Genomic DNA, 16,654 nt, shown 5'->3' with positions numbered 1-16,654 from the left:
TAATGTGACTTACTCATTACGGGAGTTAGATGGTACAAAATTGAAAATACCAATTGCAGGGAAGCGAGTAAAAATATTTAAACGAAGATATGCGGAGATAAATATGGAAGACCTTAATGAAGGTATAGAGATTCCGCAGAAAGAAGATGAAAGTGATTTGGATAATGAAGGTGACGAAGACGAATTGGACAAAGACGTAGAGAATATATTCTAAATCAAATAGCAATTGGATAAATTGGTGCATATCGGAGGATACACAGGTTCAGAGGGAGTAGATGTCGTGTTGTAACACGAGTATACCGTGAAAATATAAAGAAAGGGGACTTTTATTAATGTTCAGTTACCTCGAATATTGGGAGCAACGACCAATTCCAGTGCAAATACTGAGAAGCCAGGTTCAGTCACTCCATTACAGTCAGCCGGGGCATACTGAAATGCTCCATTTGATTCCAATAACGGGAGTCAGCAGAAAGGAAAAGGACCAATTCAATGACGGGTGAGCCTGGTTCGAAGAGCCAATTGGATTCAATTTCAAGACATCCAATCCAGGTCCTATTATGGGCCTCTTACCCAATGTGAAACCTGACTTGGTCAGGCAACCCAATGCGGTCCAATTACGGAAACATCCAGGTCTTACTACGGGCCTCTTAGCCAATATGAGACCTGAATTGGTCGGGCGACTCAATGTGGTCCCGATTATGGGGCTCCGATTCCGTTTCAGGCTGTTCCGTCCTTTGTGCCATTCCAGGAACGTCCTTTCGGTAAAAAGATCTCTTAAAGGTAAAAACGGAGGAGAAAGCTCTGACGACGGAGCCAATTTCAGATCCAAGACAGAAGATTGAAGAAATTTAGAGGCTAGGGTTTGAAAGAGGGGAGAATTAAGGTTAAAGAGGAGGATAGATTAAGAAATGAAGGGAGGAGAATTAAGGTTAAAGGGGAGGATAGGTTAAGAAATGAAGGAGGGAGAATAAGTTTTTTAAGGGTCGGAGAGCTAGCTTCATGCTTCGGGCGGGGAAAAAAGACAGAGAATGGGGATTTTTTTTTCATAGGGTTTTAGGAAGACTGAGACAATTGTTGCTGAAGTCAGTACTGTACTGGTGAATCGGGGTTTTAATGAAGTAGGTGTGATTACTCTTGACTGTTTTGTGAAATCGAAGTTACGTTTGTGATTGAAGAATTAAAAGGGTGTTTATAGGATTGAATATGCGGAGTGAATGAAATTTATTGGATTAATCTAACAAGACAATCAGTGGATACAAGGTGGTGAGTATAAAGCAGTATCAGAGATTAGCAGATCGAGTTGTTTGTGGTTCTCTGTAACATCTAGAGACCTACCGGCTGGGGCAAAAAAGATTTCGACGAGTAGTCGAAGGACATCCGTATAGATTTATGGTATATTCTTATAGTCGTTTATATTCTAACAGTCAAAAATTGATAGACTGCTTGAATATTAGTGAATCTCCATACTACCTTCTACAGCCAGACGCCCGGTGCGTTCTCGAGCAAGAAAGCTTGTAATACGACAATGTTTCTTCCAAAATGACATAGAAAATAGAACAGCTTGAAATAGAATCGAAGCCTTCGTATTCGGGACCTCATTGGATTGCCCAACCGAGTCAAGTCTCATACTAGGTAAGAGGCCCGTAATAGGACCTGGATTGGATGTCTCCATAATTGCGTCAAATTGGCCCTTCACATCAGGCTTATCTGAATGTTGAATTGGTCCTTTTTTTTTTTTGCTGACTCCTGATAAGAATGGCTTGGACACATTCCACCCGATTTATTAGAGAATCTTGAGGACCTCGATTTATCTCCTCAATTTTTCCTTGGCTTTAGATCTATTAATCTTGATTATTGAAATTGAATGGAGCATTACATTGCTGATAAGTATGCTCCAACTGCTTGCTATTCCCACACACTGGCGCATAATTATCATTGCCTTTGGGATTGGAACATTCATTAGTATAATGACCAATCTGTCTACAACAAAAACAATGAAGTGGTCTTCTTGCACCTCCATTAGGTATATTGGGTGTCTCTACTAGTATATACCTACTAGGCTTGTTCCATGTAGGATTAGAAAATGATCCTCGTTGTCTCATTAGTACGAAAGGTACTTGGTTCGATGATGTCGGTGGAGCATATGCTCTTATCACGTTCGATGGTACAACTTGCAATGGAGTGACATTAACTGGCCCTTGAATATTGGCACTGGAATTGGCCACTATTTATAACATCCAAGATGACTAAATATTAATAAATCTTTTTCATTTATATTTTAACCATATAGTCGTGTTACAACACAACAGCATCAAGATCTTTCAAAACGTCATAAGGTTCCATGTTTAAAGCAATTTCCAATGCCCTTTTTTTTTTATTTGTTCCAGTTTTATTCCTTAAGGTAATATATTTTTCTTTCTTTGACTTGGAATTGGAACAACTAAAAGAACTTTCTCAAAATGGCCATTCACGAAAAGATCTTTTAATAGATAAGACATCTCCTGGAATTACACAGAGGATGGAATTGGTTTAGGCTAAATTGAGACTTCAATGGTTGGAACCTCATTCGTTTGTGTAGACGGACCATATCTCATCATCGATAAGATGTCTGTTATAAGAGTTGGATTTGACGTTCTCATAATTGGATTGAATTAGTCCTTTGCAATTGATTCATTCAAGTGTTGAATTGGTCCTTTCTCATTTTGCTGGCTCTTAATAAGTATGACTTTGATACATTCTACTCAATTTACTAGAAAATCTTGGAGACCTTGATTATTATCTTTGATCTTATTTTATAGCTAGATCTGCTGATTACAGTTGTTGAAATTGAACCGAGCATTACACTGCTGATATGTATGCCTTGACTCCTTACAATTTCCACAAATTAGAGCATAGTCATCATTAGCTCTTGGATTAAGAAATTTATTAGCATAATGATCAATCTGCCTACAACGATAATAATAAAGTGGTCTTCTTCCACCTCCATCAGGTATATTGGGTGTCTCCATTGATATATACCAACTAGGCCTGTTTCAAATTGAATTGATAAATGATCCTAGTTGTCTTGTTGGTACAAAAGAAAGTGGAATCGATTGCGGTGATGGAGAATATTACTGATATCCTGACTATTTTTTCACATAGTTATGTAAGTTTGATGCAAAATTCAAATTAAAATTTGGACCTTGAAGGTTATTAAAGGCTTGATTTTGCCTTTTCGAACCATTTCTATTCCAGCCAAACATATTTCCTATTTGAACTTGATTGACATTCCACTGCGTAGAAGAGATCATGGTCTAATTACCAAACTATTGTTGCTTTTTCAATTCCAACAATTAGCTACCAAATGCTTTCCTCCACAAAATGCACATTATACCATCATTTGTGGAAGAGATGGGCATTCTGTCACCAAATGACCTTAGCCCTTACAATTACTATACCATATATTGGGTCTAGTATTGGTAGGTTTTTGTCTCTTTTCTTTATCCTATCCTATATTAACTGCCATTTCTTCCATTTTCTTAGTCAAATTTAACAACAAGGTTTCATTAGAATCTTTTGGAGCTGATACTATTGGCAACTCTGTCCTAGTCAATGATTTCTATTGATAAGAGAAATATGGGGAGTACGATGTTGCCATGTTTAGTGGTATATCTTGCAATGGAGTGACATTAACTATTCCCTATGTATTGGTACTTGAATTGGCTTATGTATCAAACATTCTCGGATAACTAATCACTATTCCATTCTATGCTAAGATTTGATAACATCTTTGAACTGGAATCATAGTGGCTCACGTAATTAAAAATTGGTCATAATGGCATTTCTCCCAAACCTTGGCTCGATTAAAAGATGTAGTTACCGTATTTGGTTGAGCCTCTTTTACAAACATTTTTAATTTGGGTGGTTGCAATTCGTTGATTAACATGGACAATACAAAACCTCCGACATTTGATGATTTTGCCACTTGCGGAATATATCTATCACACGGCCATAGTACGATTCCACTATCTCTTCTAGACTCATTTTGATATTCATTAATCTTTTTCAAAGTCGATTTTTAAAACCAAATGGGCAAAAATAGATTAAAAATGTATTCTTTAATGCTTTCTAATTAGAAAATTGATCCATTGGTTGGCGGTTATACCATTCAAATGCTGTGTCTTTTAAGGTCGTTGGTAGCTATCGCAACCAAATATCTTTAATTCTGCCATTATTGGCTATACATGCGACTAGGAACTGAGACAAGTGTTGATCAAGATCTGCACCTGGCAAGCCCCTAAAAGTAGATAATGAAGCCACACTAGTTATGCGATCGTCCACGTCACCCATTTGGACTACTATTGAAACTGCTGGACCACTTATCGTCATTAAAGAGGACAATGTGTCATTTAATTTCTTATTAAAATAACCATTGCCTTCCTTAAATATCTTTTTTGAACTTTTCAACCTCCTTAATTTTCTATTATTATCTTTGAATAAGTATATTAGTTGAATTGGAGGTGAAAACGATGGATTTTGAAACACGCTAAATTAGCCCTTATTGGCAAGCAATTTATGCCATTCTACAACACCAGTTTTGACAAAATCAACAGTTTTTGCTATTGAAAAGGTACCTAATGGAATATCCAATTCTTTTGTGTTTCCTCCACTTATAGTTAACGAACTCAAGAAATAAGCTCGGCTATTTATAAATTTTTTATGAGTACTCTTTACCATTTTTTTAACAATATATATATATATATATTTAAAATATTAAAGGTCGATTAGCTTCTGTGTATGCTTGGATATACTGATAGGCATGCAACCAAGGCTTAATCCAACTTTGTCAATGCTTCCTTTTTAACTTGCATTCTTGCTCATTTTGCAACAATTTTTTTGCTTGTGTTCTCTCTTATCTTTTTTTTGACTGACAAACTTTTTTTATTGCAATATTCTCATTCTTAATAGCCATAATATTTCATTATATATTGCTGAATTTGCTTCCTATCTCCCATCTAATTACACATTTCTCTTCACTTTTGAATCAATTTTGATTTTATAACCTCTTTGCACAACATCCAAAACTACTCGTTTGGCAGTTAATTCCTAACAATTAATACTATTATTATTTCTCAATAGAAGTGCCAAAATATGATTATTGTTTTATTTATTCTACAAATTTCTTTCAGAATAAACTTGTAGAGGGAGATTCAAAAGCAAGGAAAGACTAACCGCATGAGCATACACATTAAGGTCATACAATTAACCATATTTTAAACTACTAAAAACACCAAAGAATACTACAATACTTTTTCTCACTAAAAATACTCCTTCATCAACTAATAACAATAAAGTGTAATCCTACACTCTCAAAAGACCACTCAAAACACATAAATTCCATCCAACACCAAAAATAACAGACTTCCACTGTAATCAATCTAGCTTCATACAATTTCTATAATCATAGACTTCCTTTGTCAAAACATATACAACTCTCAATAAACAATCATAATCTTCCATCCATGAACAATCTCTCACAAAATTAGATAACAAACTCCTAATATCTTCTCATAATAATTCAATCACACATTATTCTAATGACATATTCAATATCTTATAAATCAATCTGTGATTTATTCCATAGATTCACTTCATAGTGATCAAAACTTAAAATAACAAAATAAACAAGAAACAAGAGATAGTACCAAGCTTATCCCAACTCATGACTATCACAGTCTGGCTCCTCCAATATCTTCTTCAATAGCTATATACTTACCTCTGAAATTCCAAATTCTAACTGTCATTCCCTACTTAACCATTTTTTACAACTGACTCAATCATTCGACCTACCTAATTGACTACCTTAAGAATGATTAATCTACTTTATTAATATCTTACAAAAACAAATTTTTACCCATTTTATAATAAGCAATCAAAATATGAACTTTAGAAGTCAAAAGTCATCTTTTTTAAGCATGTGGTGTCCTTCAAAGGCATACATATGGAGCAAGTTAAGGTAAAGCAGTAGAAGATTGGCCAACTCTCAAAGATGCTTCTAAAGTTTGTTCATTTTTAGGTCTTGCTACATATTATCACTATTTTGTTCAATAATTTGCTCATATTGCTGCCTCATTGACAAACTTATTAGAAAAAGGTGCTCCATTTGAATAAGAATTGGAAAAACAAAGCGCCTTTGATAGATTAAAAGAAGCACTCATTACTGCTCTAATATTGCAACCGTATGATCTTAAACTTCCTTGTACACTTAACATTGATGCTTTCGACTTTGCTATTGGAGTTGTCCTTTAATAAGACTTTTGTAGGGACCTTTAACATGTGGTGTATGAATTATACAAGCTCAGAAGGGTAGAGCGCAATTACTTTGCACGTTGTCATGTTATGTGGTATTTGGCTTGAGAATACACTGGGCACCTGGCTATAGAAGATAAAAAGGAAATTACAACAAGTCTTAACAGCTCTAATAGATTCTTAAAAAAATTACAATTAAAATTTAGCAAGTATAATCAAACATCAATCAAATTCAATCAAAATTGCAAAAGAATTATGTAAGAAATACAAAGTATTTCTAAAGATCCTTTAAAGAAATCATAAAGAAATAACATATAAATTCAAAAATATACTAAAATAAAAATCTTAATAAAATATTAAAATAGAAATTTTAATTAAATCTTAGTCAAATCCTAATAAAATTGTAAATAAATCTTAATAAAATCCTAATTAAATATTAATCAAATATTAATCAAATCTTAACCAAATCCTAGTCAAATCCTAATCAAATCCTAATCAAATCTTAACCAAATCTTAATCAAATCCTAACCAAATCCTCATCAAACCTTAAAAAAATCTAATCAAATCCTAAAAAAATCTTAATTAAATCCTAGTCAAATCTTAATAAAATTCTAATCAAATTCTAACCAAATCCTAACCAAATCCTAATCAAATCATAATTAAATCTTAATCAAATCCTAGCCAAATCTTAATCAATCCTAAATAAATCCTAATCAAATCTTAAAAAAATCCTAATCAAATTCTAATCAATCATAAATAAATCCTAGTCAAATCCTAAAAAAACCTTTATAAAATCTTAGTCATATCTTAATCAAATCCTAAACAAAACCTAATCAAACCCTAATCAAATCCTAACCAAATCCTAAATAATTCCAAGTAATTTCTATAGTAGATTTAAACCTCAATAACTAATGAATGAACCATTGATTTTAACTCAAAATTTGTATACCTCTTCATAATTAAGTTGACAATAAGTAAAAAAAATTTGAAGAAGATCGAACTCACCAAAAAGAAGATTAGTCCTAATATTTGCTCGGATGTTGGCCGGCCTTCTTCTTCAATCTAAATGTTGAATTTTCAACATCAATATCTCCTTATCGAACAGTTCAATTGATCTCAAATTTTCTACATACATTAGAAAATAAGTCTATTATCCACATATATAATTTTCACTCCAATTCAATTGATAGATTGCAAGAAATCTTAAAAATCCTTACTAGACCTACAACTCTACTTTCTAAGACCTTGATCCACTTAAATCTCAATAAACCTCGATCTATCCCTTTGATCTAGCTCAAACTCACAGCATATATTGAGCACTTATAAATCCACAAACTCTCAAAATTTTATTTGTAGATCTATTGCCAAACTTACAAAATTTGGGTCATTATTATGGTTTTTCAAATTGACCATCAATCCTTACTATACAATTTGCATCTGAAAAATATGAAATCACAACATTATCATTGAGAAGAATAGTTGCAATTTTTTGATATCCACCTTGACTATAAGTAAGGACAACAACATATTGTGCTAGTCAGCTTATTACAGAGATCAAACTTGAAGGATAAAAGAAGAGATAAGGTAGAAGTTGCTACCATTAATAGTATTATTTTAAATCTATTGAAAGAGGTAAAATGGAAGAAAATTACATATTAGGATGTTTATTTTAAGATGGTTAGTAATTGGCTAAAGATGGGCAATATATAGTATCAAAATTATAATCTTAATGATGGCTTATTCTATTTTAAGAAGTAAATTTATATACTTAAAAATACTATATTCCGGATGCACATACTTTAAGAGGGATATGACATTCCAATATCTAGACATTTGGGATGAAAGAAGATTTCAGAATGGATATCAAGGATATGATTTTGGACAAGTTTGGATCATGACATTTGAGCCTTTGTATGCTCTTACAAGTCATGTCAACATAATATAGTATACAATGCAATGTCTCCTAGACTATTGTAGCCAATTGTGCTATCTACGATACATTGGAAGCAAGTGACTATGGATTTCATTATGTATTTGTTACAAATGCCTCATAATCATACTGCGGTTGCTGCCTTTGTGGATTAATTCTTGAAGCAATTTCACTTGGCCGTAATACACTTGTTGATCAACAAAAATATGAAGTAGACAGCATTTTGGAGCATTGCTACCTTTGCCTTGGTAGCAAATATCCACAACTTCAATACAAAGTTCTTTAGAAAGGTTATCCCATTCACAATGCAATGTAAGAACATGTACAAAATCTCACCCATTGCCAAAAAATAATTTGGAGATACCATTGGGAGCAAAACGAGGATGTTTTGCATTAATAGAAGGAAATTAATTGTAACAAGGTATAGATCAGATACTTGTATTATTGACACATAAGAATAAATAATTAAAATAATAGGAGTTTCTAGAATTTGGATTAGATTAGTGGACCAAGTAGGATCCATCATGGAACATTCTAGAAAGACTTTAAGGCAATTATTTAGGTGGAGGTGACCACATAATCTTCTAAAAAAATCTTAGGATAGTTATCTAAGTGGTGCCTACTGTAGAACCTTCTAGAAGGAATGTAAGGGGGTTATCTAAGTAGGATCTACCTTCTAAAAACATTCTAGAAAGTCCACATCAGTAAAACAAAATATAAATAGGATTGGCTAAGGCATTTTGAAGTATCTGATCAAGATATTGACTAGTGTTAAGGAAGAATATTGAATGACTGATATTTATTTTAATACTATAATCGTAAGAAAATTCCAAAGGCATAAAATATTCATTTTAGACATTATGATGAATTGCCATAAATGTTCATAGCATATCTTCTAAGGTTTGATTTGTAAACTTTGTATGTCCATTTATTTCAGGATGGAAGATTGTAGATATGGCAAATCGTGTATCCAATAGCTTAAACAAAATCTACCAAAAATTTCTTATGAATCATAGATCTTGATCTCAAATGATGATACAAGATAATACATGGTGACAAAAGAAAATATCAAAAAAGACTTGCGGAAGTGTTATGTATCAATATCAGAGCATATTATAGTCAAGTAAAGTTTCTTCAAGAATTAATGCACAAAGACAGCAACTACAATATGATTATGAGGTGTTTGCGATAAACTTATAATGAGATCCATAGTCATCTGCTTTCAATGTGTCATAGGTAGTGGAATTGGCTATAATAGTCTAAGAGATGGTACATTGTATATTTTATTATATTGACATGACTTGTAGGAGTGTACAAAAGTTCAAACATCATAATCCAAAGCTATCCAAAATTATGTCCTTGAGATTTGTTCTAGAATCTTTTCATATCGTAAATGTCCAAATATTGAAATTTTATGTTCTTCTTTAAGTATGTACATTTGGAGTATATTATTATTAGGTCCATAAATTTATTTCTTAAAATAGAATAAGCCATAATTAAGATAGTAATCTTAATATTGTATATTTTTTACCTTCAATTGATTGATAAGCATCTTAAAATAAGCATCTTGATACGTAGCTTCCTTCTATTTTGTTTCTCTACTTAGATTTTAAATAATATTATTAATAGTAGTAACTTCTATCTTGTCTTTCGATTTTGGCTTCAAGTCAAGTCTGTATGATAAGATGTTTGGCATGGTGTATTGTTATCTTTGCTTGTATTTAAGTTATATAACAAAGAGCTAAAATTTTTCTTTCAAATGATGATGTCTTGATTTTATATTTTTTAAATGTAAATCATATAGCAAGTATTGATAGTCAATCCAAACAATCATTGGCTTCTCTAACACATAGTATTGCCACACCTTTGTGGTATGTACAATTGCTAGTTGATCTTGATTATGTGCACAATAATTACCCTCTACTCTTTTGAATTTGCATGATTCATATGCCACAGGTTGAAGATCCCTTCGAAAGTCTTGTTGAAGAACAGTTCCAATAGAAAAGTTGGAAGCATCAATGTCAAGCATACAAAAAAAAAAAATTGAAATCATACAATTATAATATTAAAGTAATAATGAGTGTCTCCTTCAACTTATTAAAGTCTCTTTTTTGTTTTAGTTTCTATTCAAATAAGATACCCTTTTCTAATAGGCTTATTAGTGAGGCAATAATGTATATAAATTATCGAATGAAATAGCAATAATATCTAATAAAGCCTAAGAATGAACAGGCTTCAGAAGCAATCTTGGGAGTTGGCTAATCTTCCACCGGTTTTATCTTATCTTACTCCATGTGCATGCCTTTAGAAGATACAACATGCTCCATAAAGGTGACTTCCAACTTTTAAAGTTTATACTTTGATTGTTTGTAATAAAAGTGACTATTTTGTAGCCAGTATAGTACTTCCTATAGATATTGCTTATGCTCCTTGAGAATTTTACTATAGACTAGGATATCATCGATGAAGACAAGTACATACTTATTTGAAAAGTTCTAAAATAATTTGTTTATGTGATTCATAAAAGAGACTAGAATATTGATAAGACCAAAAGGTAAAATAAGTCATTCAAAATTTCCAAAACACATATAAAAAGCCATCTTTTAAATATCTTCTTTTACAATGGCTGTTTGCTAATAGCTACTTTAAAGATCCAATTTGCTAAAGATGGTTGCATCTTGAAATTGGTCTTTAGTCACAAATCTTTTTTTACCTTACTTGATGTGATGATATAAAGAATCATCTTATGTCTACTATCTTTAAAGGAGATCATCCTTATTAGCCAATCAACTTACTTATTTTCTACCTCTAGCCATGGCATATCAATGATAACATCATATATAAACTTTGTTACTATGAACTTCTCTCTTAAGGCATAAATGTCACTCAACCTTAAAGTTTCTTCTTCATATGTCTCATTCAATATGTTCTCTTAGTCATTTGTTAGATATATATTCCTTTCACTAATTACCTTGGTTTTATTTCCAAATCAATTAGCAATTTTAATCAAGATGTAATTTTTTGTAGAGCCACAATTTACAAGCACTTAATATAGTTCTCTTTTTAGTCAATCCATTAGATATACCAATCGACCCTTTTGATAGTAGTTTGAAGCTATGTTATTTGTCTCTAAAAAACAACAATTATTCTTAATATTGGCTCTTGTTGCGTTTATTAAAGAGCCTCATTTTCTTGCTCAATTTTATTATTGACTTAGTGAATCTTGAGATTGTTAATCGGCTTTGATTTGTTGGTACTTGAATTTTGATGTTTTGAATAATCTCTAATCTACTGGCTTGGCTTTTGATAATAGAAACATAATTTCTCTCTGCCAATATTTGTCATTTTTGTAATATTAATGATTATTGTAAGGTAATAATCTCCATCAACTTTGGCTGTTGTCTTATAGTATTACATAGCAACATAGGACTTTATGCTATAGTTTGTACTCCACAATTTTTGAAAATTTATACCACCAATTTTTTTTACAATCCTAATTCCTTCCTCAAATATTTGTGGATTCTTTAATTTTATTTCTTACTAGACTATAAGTTTCAATCCTAGTACAAACCAATCCATCATTTTTTCCTCTGAAATATTATCAATTTAGAAACATAAGGACTTGAACTGGAAAATATAATCTTCCATTGATCTAAATTGTGTAAGTTTAGCAAATTGATTGTATGTTATCTTCTCTACATTGATGGATCAAAATTGACTCCTAAACTCAGTTTTAAACTCCTCTTAATTACAAAATCCACCTTGAATTTCATAGTTTTGAGATCAATGTCGCTACTAAATGGTTGTCGCACCTCTCAAATAGATCGTGACATATATGATTCTTTTGATGGTATTTGTTTCAAATAATTGGATGTATTATTGCATATTGAAGAATCATTGGTATACATAATCCTGCTTTAAAGTCCCGGAGTATGTAACTAGCTTATTTAATTTTAATTTAATAAATGTCAACTCTCTTATCTTAGAAACTTCTATTTGTCCTTGTAGAGTAGCTATTTAGCCTAAGAAGTATTGTATCTAAGTCTCTATTTGAGATTGCTTCGCCATATCTCTCATGTTGTAATTTTCTTACTTAACTTTGTTACTATAATGCCTTCTCTTTTTTCAGTTGATTTCTTAAAAGTAGCTCATTGTAGCCCTAAAATAATACCTAATGTGCCTACAACAATTAACCTCTAAGTAAACGATGGCTATCATTATACTATCAAAGAATAGACTAATACTTGCTCTCATACCAATGAAATAAGACTAAACTATCTCTGAGATTTAAGACCCTTCTAATCCATAGTAATATAAATCTTATTCAAATACTTTGGAATTTCTAGTTTAAATGGTTTTCCATCTTCAATATTCATTATTATCAAGGCTTTAGCTTCTATGTTGAGTACCATAATCTATTATATTCATTTTAAAGAAAAGTCTATTTATTTCATAATATCTTGCAAGAAGGTCTAATTAATTCTATTGTAAGCTTTTTTAAAATTTAAGAGCATGAATATTAAGTCTTGTTGACTTTTCTTTGCTCAATTCATTACTTCAATGACAAAAAAGATGTTATTAAATATACATATCCCTCTTATAAATCATATTTATAATCTACGTATTTATCTTAATAAGTTTGCTACTAGGTGATTAGTTAGTATCTTTGCTATAATCTTATAGATGGTATTAAATAGAGGAATTGGTCAATAATTTGTAATTAAAAATAGATTTTTTATTTTGGATATTAAAATAATCTTAATAGTATTGAGCTACATAGAAAGACAATCTTATTTGAAGAATTCTTTAATTAATTCTACCATGTCTTTATTTATATTCTTCCAACATGTTTTTAAGAATTTAAATGGTATCATATCAAATCCTAATACTTTTTTTCTTGGAAGTCAAAATTTCATTGATTTTACTTCTATTTTTTTAATCTTTCTCTCTAATTTTATACTTTGTATTTGAATTACTAATCTATATATTCTCTTGAGGTGGTATTTTTGAATTTCAATATTTTTTTCTATTGAGGTATTTCTAGTATATAAATGTGTATAATATTCTTAGGCATATCTGGCAATGAAAGATTGATGTTTGAAGATATAGCCATTTAGATTGAACTCACATATTTGGATCTTCTTATGTTATGTTTCATAGTATTAGAAGAAGTCTGCATTACAACAATCTCCTACCTTGGTTCATTTAGTTGAGATAGAAGTAAATTATTTTTCTAATCTTTTATGCTTAATTTATTTAATTTTAACTTATATTAAATTCAATGATTTCTTAGTCTTTTGATCATGCTCATTTTCTTCTAGCTTTAATTTTATTATAAATAATTTCATAAATTACTCTTGATATTGTTGGTTCTAAAAGTAGCGGATTTTTTTGGATATTGTTGTATTTATTTTGTAAAATACATGAAGGGCTACATAGATTCTATTACACCAAGAATTTGATGTGTATTATTTAATTACTTGTTTCTATATATCTGTGAGGAGTTTAAAATGGCCTATAATTATTAATTTGTTTTTGTCAAAGAACTATGTGAGAAGTAGTGGGAGACTTGATGGTTTAATTTTAATGAAAAAAATTAAGTAGTTAGAGATACTGAATTAAGAAGGCCATATTTCAAACATTCTTCTTTTTGACTTGCCACGCTTTTTTTATATAGATTCTATCTGTGTATGTTAGAACTATTCTAAGTGTTGGATTGCAATTATTCCAAGTATAGGTTTTGCTCTTAATCTTCTTAACTTGCTCATGTAAAATGTATCTTAAACTTGTAGTTTGGTAAGTATGTTGTTCCAAGCAAATATTTCTCTTGTACCACGTCTTAGGATAGTATTATCACCTTGTTTATCTTTGAGAGATTTCATAAAGTTGAAGTCTCTTCCTACGATTCATTGAACTTTCAAGAGTGGATGATTGGCAATTTTTTGCCATAATCATGATTGGAGTTTCATATTGTTATAATCATATATATTAAGAATTTTGAATCTGTATTAGATGTTATATTGAAGGTTACAAATTATGCCTATTTGTAAACAATGATACTATAATCTTGAATATGTGATGATATTTTTATAGATGTTAATATGGATGTTCTGCTAGCAAGGTTATCATTGAGGGTTGAATAGACCTTTAAATTCCATAGTAAAAAAACCTTTGATGAAGTCCAACTAAGTTGATTTTTCTAAAAAATCACTCTGTGTGAATCTATATTCTTATAATAGAACTATATTGAGTTTAGAATATGAATTTATATTAAATCTTGAATTTTTCTACATTTTTTATATTTGCTAGTCTTTTTTCAAGACACTAGACATTAAGTGATGCCAATATTAAGTTGTCACTTATGAAGTATGATTGAATAGTCTTTTTCTAATTTCTCTTCTAAGTGATTTAATGGGATTAAGTAGGGGGTTGTTATAGGCTCTTTTTTCTTTATGGAGTCTAGGATATTTTTCTAGTTTTCTTGTAGTATGGCTTTGATTTGATTGAATATTACATTGGAGCCACTGCTAGTGGAGAATGGAAGAGATTGCTACTAGAGGTTGCACCTATGTTTAATTATTATTACTTGTTTGTCATAGGAAATAATAACTATTCATGAAAAGAGTAGTTTTTTGTCTTGTATATTTTAATTTGCTATCCAATATGCATCATTCTATTGGCATAATGGATTAAATCCACTATTTTGAGTGATAATTTATATTTATATCTTCTATGTAATATAATTAATTAATTGGATATGTATAGATAATTGTATTCAATCTTTTTCATTTAGTGTTTGTTGGAGCTGAAGTGTGTCTATTTGAGTTTCATTTTTTTGTAAGATTAGCAATCCTTATAAATTCAATCAAGACTTTATTAATATTGGAATAACTTCGTCATATGACATTTCATTGAAAAAAGGTGATAGCTCTAGTACTTACCAAAGTCAAGGATGGATTAATAGAGTATCGTAGCACATGGATCCTTCAATTGTAGTTGATTGTACTAAAAATTAGTTTTGTAGTTTTTTCTACGCACATAAAGTGGCAAATTACAAATGTATGGTATGGGCATTTGTATGGTCTCTATTTGTAGAATGTAGGATGGTCTTTTTCATTATTAGTTGTATTAGAAATACGATGGTTGATTGATTTTGAGTCTATAAATATAATTAATTTTTTACGGAGGTGCTCTTTTACTTCTAACTTATTAGTTGTACAATTCTTTACTTGGTGTGAAGTATTGTGGTAGAAAATATATTATTTAGGTAGTCCACTATATTCTATTTTATATTTTCTATGATTTCTAAAGAAATTGGGTAATATCATGGATTGTGGTAGGTTGATTTATTAAATACTAATATCTTAACTTGAGATCTTATTATCTTATTGTGATATGATTCTTAAGAATCAATTATAATTAACTTGCTGATTCTATTCAAGGCTTCTTTGAAGGGTTGGAGAGTTCTAAAGATACATCTAAGGCCTTGCAATTGTACCAAGATTAAAAATTTTATTAGATTTGGATTATGATTGGTATCTAGATCAAAATCTGCATACCATATTATAAACATAATATCTTAGTTGTTAAATTTGTATTATTTACTAAGAATTTGTATCATGCCTTATTCATTAGTGAGTTGAATCTCAAATTAACTACCTCTCAACATAGTGATTGAAGAGTACGAGGGATGCAAGTTACGAGAAGTCCATTCTTGGAAAAAATAGAATCTTTGATGTTTTTGCATATATCCTATGAAGGTATGTTTTTCTTTGTATGCTATTTAAATCTGTATTTATTATAAAGTATTCTAACTATGGTGTATTGAAGTCTTAATTGGGATAGTATTGTCTTTGATGGTTTGGAGGTCGTTGTAGTTCCTATGATTATAAATTCAATTTCATATACATAAAAGAAAGTTTTGATGTCCAATTTTATTTATACCACTAGTTGCTCTAGTTTATTGTTTATAAAATATTAATAAATTAATCTTAATTATGGATTTGATTGAATAAAGTCATTTATAATATCCTACTTTATTTAAATGTATTCATTGAGTTTCTTCAAAGTATCAAGGATGTAAATCTTGAAGAAAGAAAAGCTTCAATATAGTCTTATGTCTCTAAAGAGAACTACAAAGTCACTCAAAGATGATATAATATTAAACTAGAATGGCTATTGCCAAAAACAAGAAGACTAGAAAGTCTTGAAACAAGACTAAGGACTAAAAAGGCATTGATATGAATAAAAAAAGACTTCCCTCTTGCCTACATATATACTCTTAACTAGGAACTACATGGCAATGTCTTATAGGTCCTCCAAAATATATTGACTTTGTAAGATACATATCTTAACTTGCAAAGCAAATTTTCTATATGTGCACAACATAGTTAGCTTGTTCCGTAAGTTATCAACATGTGATTAACTTATTGATCA

General features: G+C 30.6%; 1 pseudogene across 1 annotated transcript in view; it reads left to right on the top strand.

Moving 5' to 3' along the window:
• LOC112292699 (inorganic phosphate transporter 2-1, chloroplastic-like) overlaps nucleotides 1-16,654 on the top strand; it is a 49,717-nt pseudogene that overhangs the window by 26,709 nt on the left and 6,354 nt on the right. The window contains exon 3 of the transcript XR_016506669.1: nucleotides 2,619-2,624. The product of XR_016506669.1 is annotated as an inorganic phosphate transporter 2-1, chloroplastic-like (transcript). The remainder of the gene's footprint in view (nucleotides 1-2,618; nucleotides 2,625-16,654) is intronic.

Source organism: Physcomitrium patens, chromosome 15 (assembly GCF_059467195.1).
Source record: "Physcomitrium patens ecotype Gransden chromosome 15, ASM5946719v1, whole genome shotgun sequence".
Lineage (NCBI taxonomy): Eukaryota > Viridiplantae > Streptophyta > Bryopsida > Funariales > Funariaceae > Physcomitrium > Physcomitrium patens.
This window is presented reverse-complemented; position numbering and strand designations above follow the sequence as displayed.